This window comes from Marmota marmota, unplaced genomic scaffold (assembly GCF_001458135.2).
Source record: "Marmota marmota marmota unplaced genomic scaffold, marMar, whole genome shotgun sequence".
Classification (NCBI taxonomy): Eukaryota; Metazoa; Chordata; class Mammalia; order Rodentia; family Sciuridae; genus Marmota; species Marmota marmota.
Genome location: NW_025999990.1, coordinates 2,593,686 through 2,613,801, shown reverse-complemented (window position 1 = coordinate 2,613,801; position 20,116 = coordinate 2,593,686). Strand labels below are relative to the sequence as shown.

Genomic DNA, 20,116 nt, shown 5'->3' with positions numbered 1-20,116 from the left:
CCTCCTCCCCCCCTCTTTCTTTCTTTCTTTCTTTCTTTTTCTTTTTTTAAAGTTCTAGAGATCAGAATTCTGAAATCAATTTGCACAGGGCTAAAGCAGAGATGCTAACAGGACTGCTTCTTCCTGTGACTCTGAGGGGAGTCACAGCTTTCTAATTTCTAGCAGCTGCCTGTCTGCCTTAGCAGTGGCCCATTCCTCAGTCTTGAAGACATATCACTTCAGTACCTGTTTCCATTTCATATCACTCTTCCTTTTGTCATCAGACCGAGCTGCCTGCTTTTTTTTAATATATATTTTTTAGTTGTAAATGGACACAATACCTTTATTTAATTTATTTATTCTTATGTGATGCTGAGGATGGAACCCAGCACCTTGCATGTGCTAGGCGAGCGCTCTACCACTGAGCCACAACCCCAGCTCCCGAACTGCCTGCTTCCTATGAGAACGCCTATAATTACATTTAGGACCCTTCTGGATAATCCAGGATCATGTCCTGATCTCAAGATGCTTAATTTAGTCACATCTGCAAAGTCCCTTTTGCCATGTAAGGTAGTATTCACAGGTTCAGATTAGGATGCGGATATTTTTAGGGACCATTTACAGCCCAACCATACTCACTATCTGATAATACTAGAACTTATTTATCCATTTTGCTGATGGACCTTTTTGTGTTGTTTTCAGTTTGGAGCTATTATAAATTATGAGGATCCTTAGGCATATTTTTTTCATTTCTGTTATGCACACATTCTTGTGCATGCACATGTGTGTGTATTCACACACACACACACACACACACACACACAGGTTGTGTACGCAGATGTTCCTCAATTTATGAGGAGGCTCATCCTAATAAACCCACTGGAAGTTGAAAATTCACAAGTCAAAAATGCATTTACTATGCCTAACTTACTAAACATCATAGCTTAGCAACAGAGTGCACCCCAGAAATTCAGTTGTTTCACGTTGTCATCCCATAGCTGACTGGACACTGGGTTCTTTGCCATTTCCCAGCACTGAGATAGAGTATCAAGTTGCTTGTCACTAGCCCAAAAGAAGAGCAAAATTCAGGTTACCATCAAGTTCCTAATGATGCATACTACTGTGGCACCATGGCAAAGCCAAGAAATCCTAAAGCAAACCATCTTAGGTTGGATCACCTATAAAGACAGGACTCAATCACATGAGAAGTATAAGTGCAACCTTAAAACATAGTATAAAACAGTTTTCCAAGGTGATTGCACAAACTTATATCCCTCCTAGCACTGTATACATCTGCCAGTTGTCTTTTATAAAGAACAGAGCATATTTGAACCCAGAAATTTTGTTCCAGAATTAGATCCATTGATATCCCCAATTTTAGTCCCTCTGGATACAGATCAGAGTTTCCCAAAGAGTGTTTGTGTGAACCAAAGTCCTGAGGACTCTCTGGGAGAAAAGCCTTTTTTTTTTTTTTTTTAATCAAAGGAATCAGGGAAATACTGAACCTTGCTGGGAGACTCATGCTACAAATGAGCACATTAGAGATCTTAGCCTATTTAGTTTAGCTTTATCTTTATTTACATTAAGTCTCTCAAGTGGATTTGACTTTGACTCAGTTTCTTTCTTTTGAAATCTCAAAGAAGGCAGAGTTCCAAAGAATACCCTTTCAAAATTTTGGAATAAACTACAACTTGGGATGATCTTTTCTAAAAATATAATGAGAAGTTATTATGGTTTTCTATAGAAGGGAAAAAAATAGTCTGTCTTTGAGTATTCTCTCCATAATGTAAAGATCTATCTCTAGACCAGTAGAAGCTATCAGAAAATCTGAAAATGGGTTGAATTTGGGTTTATTTAGTTTTCATTTAGCGAGGGTGGTACTTTTGGGGGCAATTGATTTACATTACTGGGATCTTAAATTTTTCACCAAGAAATCCAATGTAAAAAAAATTTTCTAAAAAAAATTTTTTTCTCCTAACTTGGAACAGTGTTGGTGAGATTCATACAAAAATGTTCATCTCCATTTAGGTCTCTCCACACACATTCCCCCATTCCTACCCTTTTGAAACAAAAATTCCTCTATAGTAGCATGTAGCTGAGGGAGCATTCTTCTTTCTGTGTGTGTGTGTGCGCACATGTGTGTGTGCATGTGTGTGTTTAAATTCTTGTTCATATCACCAGTACCTCTCCCTGTACCATGATGAAGGCTAGGATTCCTTCTGTGGGGCAAACAGTCTATCCAGATGGTACTCAGTTCTCCTGCTTCAAACAGCCTTTAACTTTTTCTGGTTACACATAAATCTGCTGGTTTTGGTCTGAGGAGAAGATGCTGGAACTGATGGGCCATGTATGAGCAGCACTGATAATGGCTAAAATTTACTTTAGAAGTTAAAGTAGCCAGTATATGTATACCCCTGAGCATTCTGTCCATAATTACTTCATCTTCCTGCCTTGATATTGAGCATTAATTTAGACATGACACAGAATATATTATTCAAATAATATTTTCACTATGAAGTTTGGGGTTAATTGCTTACCCCTTCCCTTTCCTTTGCATTTCTTTTTCAATTGAATCGAGATCTTCACTAGAACTTTTAAAAAATGCTTTAGTTTTTGTATTACATATTGCATACTTTCCATAATTATGGGAGAAATGGCCCTTTTGGGAGTATGCTGTGATGCTTTTATTAGCAGGGTCATTATCAGTATTTCTCTCCCCACAGTGGCTGGCTGAGACCTCACCACAGTAGCCACAGTGGAGAATTGGAACTGAGTTTTGGATTTGAGTTTGGTGATATCAGTTTTATATCTGAAGACTTAGAATTGGAACCTGGCTCCAATGACCCCTTCAAAAATCATGCTTTTCTTGATGGTCTCGTTCTCTCTCATGGATGATTGATGAGAAAATCGTGGCAACTGAAACCTATTTGCATGTGTCTGTTACTCTTAGAAGTTTATATATCAAGTATATATACTTAGAAGTTTATATTTATATATCAATATATTAAATCCTTTTAATAGCTTCATGAGGAAGGTATTCTTATATCCCCAGTTGGTGGATAAGAGTTGAAACACAAAGTCTTTTTAAGGTCACCAGACTATTAAGGGGAAGATCCAGCATTAACACCCAGCCAACCTGGCCTGAGTACATGTTCTCAGGTCTTGTACTAGACAAGTCTCTCTGGCTCTACAACTGTCTCCTCAGATTGTTCTTCACTCTGGTCTCCAGTTTTTTTTAGCTATTCTGTGTACACTGGAGTGACTGAGCAACATGTAGGTATGTAAATCGGGCTCATTGCTGGTTGCATATTGGTTTGTCCCTGAGGGCCTACTAGATTCCATGAGCCAACTATTGATGTCTGTGTACCATGTTGGCCAGAGGATTAGAATGTTCCACCAGATTTTGGTGTCTTCTCAGAGGACACAAAATGGACTTCTGGCTTTAAAGATCCAGAAGCTGAGAAGAATGAACCACTCTTATAAGAAGATAGCACTGAGACCTCTGTCTCTCTTGGTGTGCTAGTACCTGTCTCAGTCCTGGGCTAATCCCATAGCACAACAATTAAAGTCACTGTCATCTTTCTTTTCTGCATTTTATCTTGCTCCTGTGCTTGATTTTGGCACTTGGAAAATTCATTTTCTTCTGCTGGCAAATCCTATTTTGCCATTGGAAATGCACTTTCTGGATTTTCTTGTATCAAACATCTAAAGATAATACCCTTGAGCTTACTGATGTGACTTCTTCTGTTGATGCCCTCTGCCTTTTTTTTTTTTTTTTAAAATCTCACTTTTTAGAAGGAATCTTGTCTGTCTGTTATACTTTGCTGTGGGGGTCCTACCTGCATCTCTGCTGAGCTGGTGGGTTTTTTTCCTACTTCATTAGAGGGTCAGTTCTCCAGTTTGCATTCCCCCTTTCTGCTTTGAATCTGTTCTTCCACCTAGAGACAGGCGTTAGGCACACTGGTCCTTGAAGTCAACAAGCGTGGCTGTGTGTTACCCTTGGGGTCCATGATGACTTTTCAAGAGGTAATGGGCCCACAGAGAGCTGTAAGGAAACAATTTCAGATCTGCATCTTCACTGTGCATTATTTCCTGAAATGGATCTGCTCAGGAACATGCCTGTACTAATGGGTTGCTTGGCTTTTCTTCTCCCAAATCTTATCATGGCATATAGTCACAGGAAGCAAACTGCTCCCTACAGGGTGCCATACAAACGGACAATCAGAATATCAATCTAGTGTTGAGAAAGAATTTAATGACTTGGAAATTAATCTTTTTGCAAACCAAGTGATGTTTTAAAACAAAATTGAAAATGACCCTAAGCAGTTTGTCAAGGAATAGTGATTGTCATATGAGATTAGTTTAATTGTATGTGATTTTTTTTTTTTTGGCATAAATCTCAGGATTAAGTGCCACTTCTGTGACAATACTTCTTCCATTCCCATCAACTTATTGACATGAACAAGGTTTTTTTGCTTTGTATTTCTCATACCAGAAAATGATATAGAAGGGAAATTGCTATTGAAACATTTCTTATTCTAGAAGTAAAAAATATGCATTTGTTGAAAGACCAATTAGAAAAAATAAACCATTACTAAATATCTCATTGAGAAATGCATTTCCAATAAGAATTTACTTTTATGTTTCAATTTTTTATTATTAAAAAATTTTGTTTTGTCAAATTGCATTCCACTAATAGTGGTAATGATAATTAAATACAGCTGAACTTTTTACTTATTAGGATTGGTCACAGAAAGTAAATTTTAATTCTCATAACTTTTTTTTGCAGAAAAGTACAATAGTGTACTTTTGTGTATAATAGTGTGATCAATAAAAATTTTAGAACAAAATTGTTATTAGGATAAAATTCTGTGGGGGGAATGGGGTGAAAATATAAGTTTAAGAAAAAACTGAATATATGAAAGTAAAAGAAAAGGTCATACATGTATTTTTTAATATGGATCATGGGTATCAAATCACTATGATATTTAGATCACAATGGATATATTTAAAGCTTGAATAAAGGCAGTCATTTTAAAATGTCAATATTTTTTAAATGCCAGAAATTAGGTTGCATGTAACTATTTAAACTTAAGATGAAAAATTTTAGATGTTAACTTTAAATGTTGTTAGGGCATATAAATATTTCATAACTGTTTGAATTTGAAGCACAAGGGTTTGAATACCATTTCTCTAGGATACCTGACCTGGACAAGTAGGGCTCATGGTGTACTTTGTTCTATTTTTCTCTCCATCACCTTGGCCACATTAACCAGTGTGACAGAGTCTATGTTCAGAAACAATGTCACTTTTCCTGGTCTCATCTTTCCCTTCTCTTTTGACTAAGTTCCCACTACACCAGCATTCATTCACCAAACACAACTCCTAAAGCACTAAGCCTGGGTCTCACCAGAGGAGAGGGTGGGGGAAATTGGCCATTCAGGTCCCAGGTAAGGAGTACTCAACTAGAGGGGAGCAAAGCTTTTCAAGACAATTGGAGCCTGAAGAGATAAGATTCCTGGAGGTGCTTGGACTGGGGGGTTAAGCTGAGCCTTGGGGGTTGAGGACCAGGAGTGGACGAGTCTCCCTAACCAGGCAAGGGAGGGGGCAACTCAGTGCTCTGGGTATGGATGATGAAGAGGAAGGAGTTGCTGCCTGTAAAAATGCTGCCATCAAGATAGAAAAATACCTCCACTCTGGAGGCAAAGAATGCCTGCTTTTATATTCTTTTAAACATTTCTTCTTTAAATATTGTCTTATCTAGGCCAAGGACAAAGTGGCTATTTTAATATTATAAAGTAGTTGCTCATGCTCATTTCCATAAAGGAAAGCCTCCTTTGGCACTTTTGGATTCGACTATTTTCTAGCAGATCATGGGTGAGTGGCATATCCAACGTATTAATCCTGACATATGGTCACACCCACTGCAGCCTCAGCCAAGCAGTCCCTGGGGATTACAGAGGCATAGAGCGAAATTTCCCAAGTTGGAATGAGGCTTTCAGAAATGAATTTCCCTCTCCACTCTGAGTGACTTTGTGACGATTTCCCTGGGGAAGTTGCTAGGCGTTTAATAGATCTCCATGTTAGGAAAACAAATTCTTCCCAGCATTTCAGTCTAAGGTGCTCCCTGCCCCTCCTCAGTTTTGTATTGTGAAGACTGAATCTAATCTCCTTTATGTTCGTATTTATAAACTGTTTCTAGATGATTGTCTCTTCGGTTGTCATTTGGATAGTCCCAGGAATTAGTTGTCTCAGTTCTTCCCAGTTAGGCACAGTCCCCGCTAACTGCCTGAGGGAAGGAAGGAGGTCAGGGACCTCAGGTCCAGGCCTGGTTCCCACCACTGCGCCACAGCTGTTAGCCCTCCCCCATCCCTGAGCGCTCACTGGGACCTAAGGGACTGCATTTCAGCCGTGACAATGTTTTGTTGCTCTTGGCCATTGCATAGCAGCTCACATCCTGTGTGCTTTTAAAACAGCCCTTCTTATAAAGATTCTTTTCAGGATCTATGGATTTATGTGGTTTGAGACACACAGAGAGGCTATGCATGCATTTAAAACCAGTGTTTACTTACCTCTGCTAAGGAAATAAAACATAAACAAAATAAAAGGGGCCACATTTGAAGGTCTCAGTTTTTGAGCTTGCCTTGAAGTTCAAATTATTGTTACAAGGTCTTCTTATTAAATCAGACACACGTCCTCCATCATGTGCTGGTATTTTGTTTGTTTACTAGGGACATTTTAGGGAAGGCTCTCCATTTGGTATCTCTTGAGCGTGAGGGACCCATTATGACCAAATCTAGGTGCCCATCAGATGCTGATGAGAGTGTGGTTAGGTTAGTGTAAGGAGGCAGCAACCTCTGGATACCCACTCAGGCCACACTGTGTAGTACAAATATGGCTGCCATGTCTCCCAGGGAACCTGTTTCAGAGAAAGGGCCTAAGGGCTTGACAGATAACCTTAAAGATGTCTATTACAGGGCTATTGTACATGTTTGAAAATAACACTGAATTTTTTTAAGGAATATCACTGATTTTTTTTAGCCAATTCCAAATCTCCCCAAGTTTGTCTGGGTGTTATTACTGTAATGCTTTATTACCTGCCTTGACTCTTCCTTCTCACTTGTGTCTTGCACTTGAGGTCTTATTCCTTTACTCTCTATGCTGTGTAGTTTCTTTAAAATTTTTGTAAATACCAATTTACATTATTATTATATATAATAGTGGAATTCACTGTTATGTATTTGTACATGCATACCACATAATTTCTCTTCTGTGCCTCTTGTTTTAAGTTCCATTGTTCATTTTAACTTCATTTTCAGTGCAGCTTTGCATTTTAAAAGAGCAACCTGACATCTTTCTTAGTATTGTCTTTGTATCTTCACATGCAGAAAGTCTATCTGTAACTCCCCTCTTCTTTTGGTCATTACCATCAGTAAATTCCTATATTAGCATTTACTAAGGAATATCCAATTTCCCGAATTCTCTAGAGGGGAAGCAGCAGATCTTTCAAGTGCAGAATGGTTAGGATGAGTTACAGAAGTGAGCTGCATGTATTTGGGAATGATTTCCCTTTGAGAAGCTAAGATTCCAACCCCAGTAGATGTCATGGGCTTGCATGGGTGTTGCCACCACCAGGAAGGTAGCACTGGAATGCTTCCTTTCACTTGGTGACTTCTAAAGCTTTTGCAAACCTAAAGCATCATAAGAAAGAACGTAACTGATTCTTTTGGAGAGACCAACTAATTTGATTCCTCATGAACCCTCTTCCCAGTGGGAAAGCACAGGGAAATAGAGCTGGGAAGGAGAAATAAAGGATTTTAAAGTTTTCATTTATTCCTTAAGCTGAAGAATTAGCAATTTGTAAACGATCAGCTGAATAAACATTGAGACCAAATGTTTAATGGGTTATACATTATCCTAAATTGTTTACAAAATGATATGAAGTAAAATATTCTTGCCTTTCTCTTTGGTCTTTTACAGATTTGCTTCTCTTAATTCATTGAAATTTGGGCAAACACCAAGATTTACTACAATGGCTAAACAAAATGCAATTAGACCAGCCTTTTTTTCCTTTAAGCCTTTGTGTTGTGTTATATTTAAGAAAAATTTATAATCACCTTGCCTGAATTTACAATCAGGAATTTTCAAGCAATGGTGAGACATTAGATCCTTACCTTCTTTGTGAACAGAGAAGAGTTACTTTTAAAGAATATTAAATATCAGTGGTAGGAAGAGAGATTCTCATTTAAATGTAGTAACAGTCATAATAATATAGCAGCTAATATTTATTGAGCACATTATATGTGTTTTCGAGGTAAGCCTTTTATTGGGTTACAGGGATTCAGATGATGGTAGGTAGTACTGTTTAGTGTGAGTTTACTGAATGTTTTTATCAATAATGGTTTAAAAACATTTTCTGAAATGCAGTTTTGCATCTAACAGTATGATCCCCATCATAGGTATATGTGATTTGACAATGTATTTTAGGATTTTTCATTTATATTTACAAATAAAATGGACTTATATTTCTTCTACTTTTTTGGAAGCTTTGATATCAAGATTATGCTTTTATAAAATGAAATTTAAAACTTTCCTTTTTAAAAATACCTTATGACATTTTAAATAGCACAACAATTCTGCTCCCTATAGATTTGATAGTGCTGCCTGTAAAATCATCCTTGGTCTTGTGTGTTTCCACCTAGTTATTTAATTGTTCAGAGTCTACTTCCTGAGTCAGTTTTGATAATTTGTATTTTCTAGGAATCATCTCTAACATCTGGTGTTCATAATTTTCAGCACAAAATGCATGTATTCCTTTATATTTGTATTAAATCTCCTTTGTTTCTTTGGTTATATCCATTTTCTTATTTCTGATGCTGTGAAATTGTATTCTTTCCTTCTTGATGAGCCTTGCAAGAGATTTGTGTACTTTATTGATCCTTTCAAAGAAGCAGCTGTTCTAGTGTTTATGTTCTAATCCTTTAATTTATGCTTTTATCTTTAGTGAGTCATTCTTTTGCTTCCCTTAGGTTTATTTGTGGTGGTTGTTTTCTCAGCTTGTTGAATGGAATAATTTAATTATTTTCTTATTTAATAATTTGAATGTGACTTTTTTTAAAAATTCTTTTTTAAGGTAGCTTTGGCTCATCTTTTCTTGAAACTTGAAGCATCTCTCCTTCCACCTTTACACTTAGCTCATGCAGTTGATTCCTACATTGGTGGGAAATTGAAACCTACATTGGTGGGAAATTGACACAGAGTTTCCAGTGCTACATCTGCCTCCATCCTTTTTCTTCTTGCTGGTTTGCACAGGCAGTTATTCATGTGCCAGTGGTTGGTGTGTGCCCCATCCTGTCTCTGCTTGCCTAGTTTAACTACTCCAGCAACCCCCCACCAGTCATAACAGATTTTCCCTCTCTTCTGATCATTCCTGTCTACCCACAATCATGCTGTCATGACTCTATCTTCCATTCATCTTCCCTTACCCTCACTTTCCCTCCTGATGCCCACAATTTCATTACTTTGCTATGTAGTCTAATGCCTCTGTGTGTTATTCCAGCTCATCATCTCAGCTTCATCTTCCTCTAGTGAGTGTCTCTTGAATCCAGTCTATAAGGCTTTCATCCCCTCACTCCAGAGACCACCCTTGTCAAGGTTAGCAATGACCTACCTCCACGGTCACTGAATTATGCAGGGAAATTCTTAGATCACATCTTATAGACACAGTGCTCACTCTTCTCATGTGTGATCCATACTCAACCTCTGGATACCTCAAACTCTTGGTTCTCTTTCTGGCACACTGGTTGCTCCTCCTCATTTTCCTTTTCTCTCTGACTTCTTAATGTTGAAGAGGCTCAGAGTATAGTCTTATATTTTTACCCATTTCTTTGTGATCTCTTTGAGTAGCATGGCTATCACCCATATCCTCTAGGTCTCCAAATTTATATGTCTACCCTTGATCTCTCCCCAAAACTCCAGAGAAGTGTATACAACTGTCTACTCAGTGCCTCTCCTTGAATGCCTGATAGGCATCTCAAACTTTGTGTCTCCTCAACTGAACTTCTCATCTGCTTCCTGTTCAACTCGTCTCTTCCATCCCTGTAATTGGTGGCTTCATCTTTCCAGTTGCTTATGTTGAAATTCCTCTTGGCTCTTTATTCTCTTATATTCCATATCTAGGCCATTGGACAATTCTTTTTTCCTTACCCTCAAATATTTCCAGAATTTGATGATTTCTGACATTCTCCACCGCTACTACCCTGCTCTTAGTAACAACCATCTCTCATTCCAAGTACAGATTGAGTATTCCTCATCCAAAATGATTGGAGCTGGAAGTGTTGGATTTGGGATTTTTTAAAAAAAATTTTAGAATATTTGTGTATGTCTAATGAGATATCTTGGTGCTGGGATCCAAGTCTAAACATGAAATTTAAGTTTCATATACACCTTAGACACATAACTGAGGGTAATTTTACACAATATTTTTTGGTATGCCTGCATTTTCATTGTAACCCATCATATGAGGTCAGGTGTGGAATTTTCTACTTGTGCCACCAGGGTCATGCTCAAAAAATTATGAATTTTGAAGCATTTTGGGCTTTGAATTTTCAGATTAGGAATGTTCAACCTGTACTGCTCTAACATCCTCAGTGTCCTCCCCACTTTCATCACTCCCCCTACTCCCCTAGGATCTGTGCTCAACACAGCATGCATTGGGATCCTTTCAAAATATCAGCCAGATTGCTCTTCTGCTTGAAACTCTGCAGTTACCACATATTGCACTCAAGAGTAAAAGCCGAAGTCTTCACAAATGATTTGACTCCAGTTTCTCCTCAGGCTTTATCTTCTCCTGCTCTCCCCTCCCTGACTACACTCCAGCCAGGCACTTGGTTCCTGTTCTGGGGATGTGCCAGACATGCTGGTGCCTCATGGCTATTTCAAGCCACTATCTAGAAATTCTTCCCTAGGTAATCAGGGGACTAATTCCTTCAACCTGTCCAAGTCTTCAGCGAATGATGTCTTCTCCACGGGGCTTATGCTGAGCATCCTGTTAAACTACAGCCTTTCCCGTCAACTGCCAACCACATTTGCCTGGTTCTAGGTGTTTCTTTTTTATTTCATAGTATTTTTGGTTGTCTGTGCAATTACATAATTCATTGTATTTGCTTTATTGTCTGCCTCCCTCTTTAGAATGTAAATTCCAGGAGGGCAGAGATCCTTGTCTTTGTTTTCACTAATTCGTCCCAGAAATGTAGAATAGCACTAGGCATGTGGAGGGAGCTCAATGAGTATTTGTCAAATAAATGAGTAAATTAAGGCTATGATTTTTCTGTGAGAAATATTGGCTGCAGCTCATAAAATTTGATGTTCTATACCTTCATTGTGTTTGGTTTCTAAATAGTTTTCTGGGACTAGTAGGTTCTTTCTGAGTGGAGAGAGATGACCATTTAGGGAGGCAATCATAGCTTCTCAGTGAGGGAGAGTTGTCGGGGGAGCAGTGCCCCCCTTTAATTCCCAGATCAATGTCCCAGGCAGATAATGGGACAGCTGCCAGATATTTAGTTGGAAAGGGATATGCCTGAGTCAGGGTACTGGTAAAATTATGAAACAACTTCCTACCACTTTAAAGGAAATCTATTAACCAAGTGAAGCGAGGGTGTTCTATAAGCAGAAGTGTGGGTGTATTTCTGCTTTTTTCTTATAGTGAGCACTTCCCAGATTCTGACAGTAACTTGTGTTTTCAGAAGCCTTGGTTTTTGGAGGTAACATGAATATTCACTCCTTTCTAAATCTTTAGTGGTATTTTAGTGAGACACCAGGAAAAGCATCACCAGGAACTTGGGTGGACACCATTTTTAACCAGAGAGAGGTTATTTAAAGTTGTGAGCTTTTGTACATTAGTCTAGAATGTTAGTTGACCATTTCAAAGTCTCTTTGTTCTATTGGGTATTCAAATGATTCCTCTTAAGCACAATAAGATTTTTTTTTAAGCACAATAAGATTTGCTTTAGATTTTTGAGTCTAGTTCTCCTATTAATCCTGACTTATTAAATGTCTGGAGGAATAGCCCAGAACAAAGTTCATTTCCTTGCATTAGAAATGGAAGTACTACAGACTAGAATTGATACAAGAACACTTACTTGTGAAACTGCTGAATTTGTGTTTTTGGAGAGTTTCTTTCTAGAATTAAGAATAACATCAAACCACACTGATAAAAAAAAGTTATACTTCATTTTTGATATTGCATAGAGATGTAAAGTATTTGATATACTAAGGGACAGTGCTTATTCCTTTATTAAAGAATTGAGCTTTCAGTGTGATTTTGGTGAATTCAGGAAAATGAATCTTTAGAGATGCTACTATTATGGTTTCCCCCAAATAATCTTAAGCTCACTGTTTACATGTTACTTTTTCATGAGAAATTATTATATAATATTTGTCTCACTTAACCAGGTCCTTTAAGAGGAAATAAAAAATTACTTAAAACCAAATCACATTTTTATTAAAACATTATGCTTGGCTGGGGATGTGGCTCAAGTGGTAGCTCACTCGCCTGGCATGTGTGTGGCCTGGGTTCGATCCTTAGCAACACATACAAATAAAGATGTTGTGTCTGCCGAAAACTAAAACATAAATATTAAAAAAAAATTCTCTCTCTCTCTCTCTAAAAAAAAAAAAAACATTATGCTTTATGAAGCTGACTGCTTAGTTTGTCTTTTTTAAAAAAATACTTTTAACAGAAGTGCTTTAAAAAGAACATTTGGTGATGGTAAATTTTGTATCAGGAAAATTTTCCCCTTAGTGGTCCCTGGAACACCTCCCTGCACCCCAACCCCTCTTTGCCAAATACATGGCTAAGCTATTTCTGGGTCTAGTGGGCTGAAAGGAAACAAGAGAGATATTTTTGAAAGTTTGACTCAAAGATATAAAGTATAAAATTGTCACTTTTGGTGGAATTATTCTCATTTTATTTCCAAGCAAATATAGTGATTATATATTGGCCCACCTTACTAATAAACAGGGTGTTCATTTTCTCTGTGGCAGGGGACAGTCTGTTCATTCTGTTCTCTTTCCTTTCACAATGGTTATAACAATATTTGATTTTTGATATTTTGATTATAAGTTGTTGATTTTGAGATATACCTGCAAAGTCTAGAGTTCAGAGAAATAACAGGGAAGGTTTTCGTGTGCCTACGTGTCAGTCCTGGTGAACCAAATCGTCAGAGTCACAGCAAGTTTTGAACTCAAGACACATCAAACTATTCAGGTGGGGTTCTGGCTGCTTGTGATGAGTTCTGGATCTGGTTTAGGTAATTTGGGCCCTTACATGGTAACAGGAGAATGTATTTATGAATTATGAAATGTAGAACCCTTTCAAATAGCATTGAAGTGGTCCTAATGTGTGAAGGAACCGTTTAAATAATTTTTGCTTTAAAAAAATCTTACTAGATGATGTATTCAAACATTAGGTTTCCACTGTAGGCTGTCAATCACTATCTACTTGCTTCTTTAAAAATCTTTCGTTCTTTTCCTTTTGAGAACACTAAAAAATCATGTTTCCTTTTTTTTCTTTCAGATAAGTATAGCTTGCTTTTAGTGAAATATTTTGTCATTTTAAAGAAATGCTACTATTTTCCTGATTATATGATTTCTCTGGGTTTACAGTTTGTTTTCTGCCAGTTTTGTTTATGTCTTAAGGACAAAGTGATACTTTTTTGTTAGAACTACTATATCAATCTTTTATTTGATCAGAAAGAAACTTTAAAAAATGGCTTCACACTTTATTCCAGGTTTGAGGATAGTTCACACATTTGTGTTTTACCAGAAATTACTTAAGGATATGTGTGAGAATTAGTTTTAAGCCTTAAGAACATATGCATATTTTATCATTCTCCTTCCATTCTTAATTTGATTTTTAAAATGGTTATAAATATTGGATGTGCTCATGACTTATTGTCAAGTGAAAACATCCTTCCCCCAAGAATAACATGCCTGATGCTTCAATTGCCTCAATTGCCTTCAGAACTTTAATGGTTCTGTTATCAACAAATGTGAATGCTGAAAATATAGATATTAAAAGCTCTTGACTTTTCTACCTTCAATGCTAAATAAGGGGATGTCTTTTCAAAATAGTATCTGCTCTCAAAGACACCAGATGGCCTACAATTTTCTTAGGGTCTTAGCTTTTTCACCACTGCAACTAAAAGACCCAACCAGAACAACGATAGAGGAGGAAAAGTTTATTTGGAGCTCACAGTTTCTGAGGCCTCAATTCATAGACAGCAGGCTCCATTCCTTGGGGCTCAAGGTGAGGCAGAACATCATGGCACAAGAGTATGGCAGAGGGCTGCCGCAGTCTGGCTGGGCACAATTCAGGAGCCACTTATCAAGCAGAAACGAACTTTATTTTTAGAACACATACCACAGGAGCTCTTCAGGAATTCCCTCAGAGTCCAACTGCCACCACCGGCTTCCCACAAGCCTCTCAACCCCTCCCCCCCCCTTCCTCCTGCTCTTGAGGCTGATTGGCTGGTTCGCATGGGTGGAGCCAAAAAAAGTCCCCCAATGAGTAGCTCCGTGGTCTGAAAGGGCAGGGAAACAGCCCAATGAGCATCACCGCAGAGGAGCCAATCAGCTGGCAGCTAGAAGTTTGCTGGTGCTGCTGTGAGCCAATCATCAGCTGGCAGCTGGAAATTTGCTGGCAGCTGGAAGTTTGCTAGGGTCCTTTCGGCTGTGGTTCTCAACATCAATTCATAGACAGCAGGCTCCATTCCTTGGGGCTCAAGGTGAGGCAGAACATCATTTTGCAAGAGTATGGCAGAGGGCAGCAGCTCATATGATGATCAGAAAGAGAGAGAGATCTCCACTTGCCAGATACAAATATATACCTCAAAGCCTCACTGTCAATGCCCACCTCCTCCAGCCACATCCCACCTGCCTTCAGTTACCACTCAATTAATTCCATAAGGTGATTAATTCATTGATTGGGTTAAGGCTGTCATAACCCAATCATTTCTTCTCTGAACCTTCCTGCATTCCGAGATAAGCACGAGCTTTTGGGGTCCAGGGGTGGAATGCTATGGTATGGATGTGAGGTGTCCCACAAAAGCTCACATATGAGGCAATGCAAAAAGGTTTGAAGTAGAAATAATCGGGTTATGAGAGCTTTAGCCCAATCAGTGAATTAATCACCTGATGGGATTAATTGAGTGGTAACTGAAGACAGGTGGGGTGTGGCTGGAAGAGGTGGGGCATTGAGGGTGTGGTTTTAGGATATATATTTGTATCTGGCAAGCAGAGATCTCTCTCTGCTCTCTGATCATAGAAGGAGCTACTTCTCTCTGCCACACTCTTCTGCCTTGATGTTCAGCCTCACCTTGAGCTCGGAGGAATGGAGTCCACTGTCTGTAGATTGAGACCTCTGAAACTGTGAGCCCCACAATAAACTTTTCCTCCTCTACAGTTGTTCTGGTTGGGTTCTTTAGTCACAGCAGCGAAAAAGCTGACTAAAACACTTAGACAGCCTGCCTGTACCATAGGTAGGGTCATATTCCAGGATTTCTGCTTTCTTTTTGATCCGTTTATGGATTCGTCTGGCATTATGTCTGTCTTGTGCTTACTGGAAATAGGGGAGTATGAGACAGACAATAGACTGCTTCATATATGAGTCTTTATTTTCACTTCTTAAAATGCAAATATTTGTTGCATACCAGTTATGCAGTGGGCACCATGACATGGGCTGGAGACTCAAAGTTATGTTAGTAGCATTCTCTTATGTTAATATTATTTTGCTCATTTATTCATTAAGCAAGTATTCTATGAATTCTCCTTATGTGCCAGGCACTGGAATATAGCCATTAAACTCTGAAAAAAGTTAGCTGGCATTCCTGGCTGTGGATATAAACAGTAAACAAGTTAAAAATATGTGGAGATATAATATTTTGTGTGTGTGTGTGTGTGTGTGTGTTAGATAGTGGTAAGTGATAGGAAAATGAAGAAAGTGGCAGAGAGAGCTAGGAAGGGTGGGGGGAGGCAATGATAGGTTGAAAATTTAGATAAGATTGTCAGGGAAGGCTGGGAGGATCTCCTTGAGGTGACATTTGAGTAAAGACCAGGAGGTTGTAGATAAAAACCTAATAGTGTCATTTCCAGGGGGTCAAGGTTGAACACATGCAGATACAGGTTGTGCTGGGAGTCAAAGTTAGGTTTACTTTACCATTTCCCAGGGAAGACTCTGTGGAGAAAAAGACTTCCAAGTGGGAACACAGAGGAAGAGAATGAGCAGAGTCATGCAAGTGACTGGATAGCTGCTCGGGTGCTCCTTCTAGCAGTGTCTGAGATTGGGGCTGTGGAGATGAATTTGGTCTGGGATTGTTTGTGGAGCACTTGCTGTGCCATGTTAAGGGAGCTATGATTTGATGCTTTTTAAGCTGGCTAGTGTATTTATAATAGGTCATCTGGCAAAGCAGTGGAGGTTGATTTAAGGGGAATCTGCAGTTTAATGGAGGCTGTACTGATGGTTCTGGTGAGGAATGTTACCTACAATTGGTGTACACAGGGAGTGGCTAGAGAGGTCAGAGTGGGTTTGGGAAGGATACTCAGTAGAACTTAGTTGCATGGGAGGCTTGAAGGTGAGAGGAGTCAAGTAACTTTTTTAAAAAAATATTTTTTAGTTGTAGATGGACACAATACCTTATTTATTTATTTTTTATGTGATGCTGAGGATCCAACCTAGTGCCCCACGAGTGCTAGGCAAGTTATCTACCACAGAGCTATAACTCTCATCCTCAAGTAACTTTTTAACCTATAGTAAGAAACACATATCACGACCTGGTACACATGCTACCAATACATATAACTTATAGAATATGTTGCTGAAGCACATGTTTCATAAAACATTTTACCATATTATGTGTTGTCTGCTCTGATATTTTCTATTTCATTATATTTCACTGTCTTTAAAATGCTGGCACCAATTCAACATATTGTGTCCACTAAGGGTCGTGACCTACAGTGTAGAAAGCACCAGAAGGCTTCTTCAGGTAGTTTTCTCATGGCTAGGATGTTTTTTTCTTCCCAGATCTTCTTTGTGATCCCATGTCACCAAACTCCTTCCATTGGAGGGAAGGGAAGGAGAGGGCAGTGCACAGTATTTTTTTAAATTCAGTGAATGAAATATTGCACTGAATGTTTAAGAAAATATTGTGCTGCCCACTTGGTGAACCAACTGATGTCCACTTAGGAGTACAGTGAAGAGAGACACACTGGTTAAGTCACAGTAGTTGCCTAGGTAATGTATTTGCTAAGAGGGTGGTTAGTTGTCCTGGAAACATGGTTAGTGGGGGTTTTGTGGGTACAGGAAAAGGGATGCAATCTTTTATTTATTTTCCTATTTCCTTTGCTTTGAAAATGCCTGTCCTCCTTGGAATGCAGAATGGTAGAGGACCTTAGATGTCATGAGTCCATTGCACCAAAATCGAAAAACTTTTTTGTTTGCTTGAGAGATTATAGGCCACTGTTAAATTCTTCCTACTCAACTTGGATGGCTTTTTCTAGAGTGACCCATGGGAAGGACTATATGCCATTTTGGTGTTTGCCTATGGGACTCTGGGTTGGGACCATGTTAGAAACCATTGTGGTTTTCTCCAACCAAATGACTCGGGTTTTTTCAGCTCTAAAACAGCAGATAACACCACCTACTTACTCTGGTTGTTCCATGAGGATTAAATGAGGCAACCTATATAAATACAATGTCTTAAGCATAGGAAATGCTTATAACAAGTGTCTACTGTTACTTTTTCATGTTACTAAATTATTGACTTTGGAAGACTTTATTTTATTTAGCAATAGAAAGGATGTGGTAACTTTGTGAGTCTTATATATAGAATGAGCTAAAATTAAAGTTCCTTTCTTGGTGTATATTGATATTTTTAATAGGATAGAGGAATTTCCATAAAAAATAAAGATGCGTTTGAATTCAGGAATAAAGATATACTATACATTAAAGTTGAGATAGTTTGTTTCATAGGTGGCTTCTGAAGGACATTAGTTCTTTGGAATAATGCACCCTCGATTTGTTAAGGTGAACAAAAACTGTTAAAATATGCTGGCTTTATGCCCCCAAATGAAATAGAAATGCATATAATCTTGACTATTTTAACTTAACTTTGCTATAGTCATTTGCATGGTGGGGTTTCAGTGCTTTTTTACATGACCAAGCTTAAATTTTTGACATGAAATATCTTTGAGTGATGGAAAGTCATGATTATAAGGTATCTATTTCTTTTGAATAGTAAAAGTTAGAATTTAGCACATAGAAGTGTATGGAAATAGGTAACAAAAGATGTCTCTATCAGAATAATGTTACTGGAAAAACTTTCACATTCCCTTTGAATAAAATAAAGAGAATAGGATGAAGGAACAGTATTTTCTCTTGGGAGGACATGGCAAATAATCCTTAATAAAAGTCATGATAACTTTCTTTACACCAGTAGGGGGTAAATAAAACTTTCTAGAGAAATAACACCTGGAAGTCAGTCCTTTCTGTTTGGTTTCAGTGGAGGAGATGGAGGGTTAAATTAAAAGGGTGAGGTGGGTAGGGGATTGCTGAATGCTATTTGGTTCTTCAGGTACCATCAGTTTTTTGGTGGTTTTTGTTCTCTTTTGTAAACATGATACTGCATTTTCAGGGAAGTTAATTAAAGCAAAAACACCTAATATTTAGCTCTTAAATTTGCCTTTTGATAAAGGGAAACAAGTGGAGCTGCACTTAATTGACCCATTTAAAAGGAAGGATAAGATAAGTGTGTGTTTTATTCCAGTGAGTTCAATGATCATGCATTTAGGGATATTTAGATATGGATTTTGTGCTGTAATCTGAATAAGAATAGAATGGCTTTTATTGGTGCTGGGTTTTGAAGTGGGGGCTATCTGTTAAATGATGGAGTGCTTTAGAAATCAGATGTTTTGAGTATGTGTGTGTATGTGTTAACGTGGACATTTAAATTACAAATGAATATTTGAAAAGGCTTTGTTTAAGTGAAATTAAAGAAATAACTGTATTGATTAGCTCTGTTCCTTGGAATTCTGTGCATTTAAATCATTTGGTCCATGCTGTACTCCTGGTGTACTATATGCCCAAGCACTGGGTCTGACTGCAGCATTCTTTTTTCATAATGAAATGTATATTAACTATGCAGTTCTTTCATAGAGCAATGTTTTAATCATTCTCTATTGATTTATACATCACTTCAATGCTGCATATTGAAGGCCTCTTATTCTAAGTCTCCTTTACCCAGAATCTCATTCTGTCTACCTGACTTGCATAATGTGCTGGGACTCTCTTAATTTCCACCCCGCCATGGGAAGCAGTCATGATTAGGAAACCACAGAAGGTCAGGCATACTGTTGCTTTCTCTCAGCTTTCTGAGGTACACAGAAGAAATAATGGGCTTAGAGAAATATTGTCATTGCCCATAACTGATAATGGGTATCAGAACTTAGTTAAAATTAATAAGTGCTGAGTTTCGAGTTTTGGCATGAGCCTGAATGATTTATTGCAAGCTGGGGATGCCAAGAGAATGTTTTGCATTTACCAAAGGAGCAGAGTGATGATGAGAGGACTGTCAGTTGGTGCCTGAGTTTCCAGCAAGAGGAACATTCCAGGCAGGGTAGCTAGCAGCTTCATGAACAGCAGTTGTTCTTTGAACCCAGGGTTGTTGCTACAAGCTGGCTAATACAAATGGGAATATTTTCTTTTTTCTTTTGTCTTAATGTTAATTTGAGTGAGAGGAAGTGTAGATCTGGTTGATGTGGATGAGGGATGCCTACATGGACTTGAATAAATAAATTAAATCCCCTGCCCTCCCTCAGCAACTTAGAATCTCATTTGGATTGAAAGGCTAGAGCTGGGTTTTACATATGAGGAAAACTCTGCTTACTTCATTATTATTCATGGTCAAATCCCCAAATCTCCTCCCTGAAGGGATGTATTCTTCCCAGCAAATTAAAACATCTTTTTTTTTTAGAGACCAAATGATGATGGTGTCAACTATTGATGAAGATGAATAGGTAATTCTTTTCTCAATTTATACATTCCTTTTTCTCCCCTACTGTTCAGATAGGGTTTGCTCACTTA

The 20,116-nt window shown here is 38.2% G+C and overlaps 1 protein-coding gene across 4 annotated transcripts in view; it reads left to right on the top strand.

The window, feature by feature from the left end:
* Positions 1-20,116, top strand: part of Mast4 (microtubule associated serine/threonine kinase family member 4) — a 555,412-nt gene that overhangs the window by 116,224 nt on the left and 419,072 nt on the right. For 3 of the 4 annotated variants that reach the window (XM_048806082.1, XM_048806083.1, XM_048806079.1), the window contains exon 1: positions 15,264-15,408. The exons of the other annotated variant lie outside the window; for it this stretch is intronic. The gene's annotated coding sequence lies outside the window, so the exon portion shown is untranslated. Of the gene's footprint in view, positions 1-15,263; positions 15,409-20,116 lie in introns of those variants that run through there. 4 annotated transcript variants of the gene reach the window in all.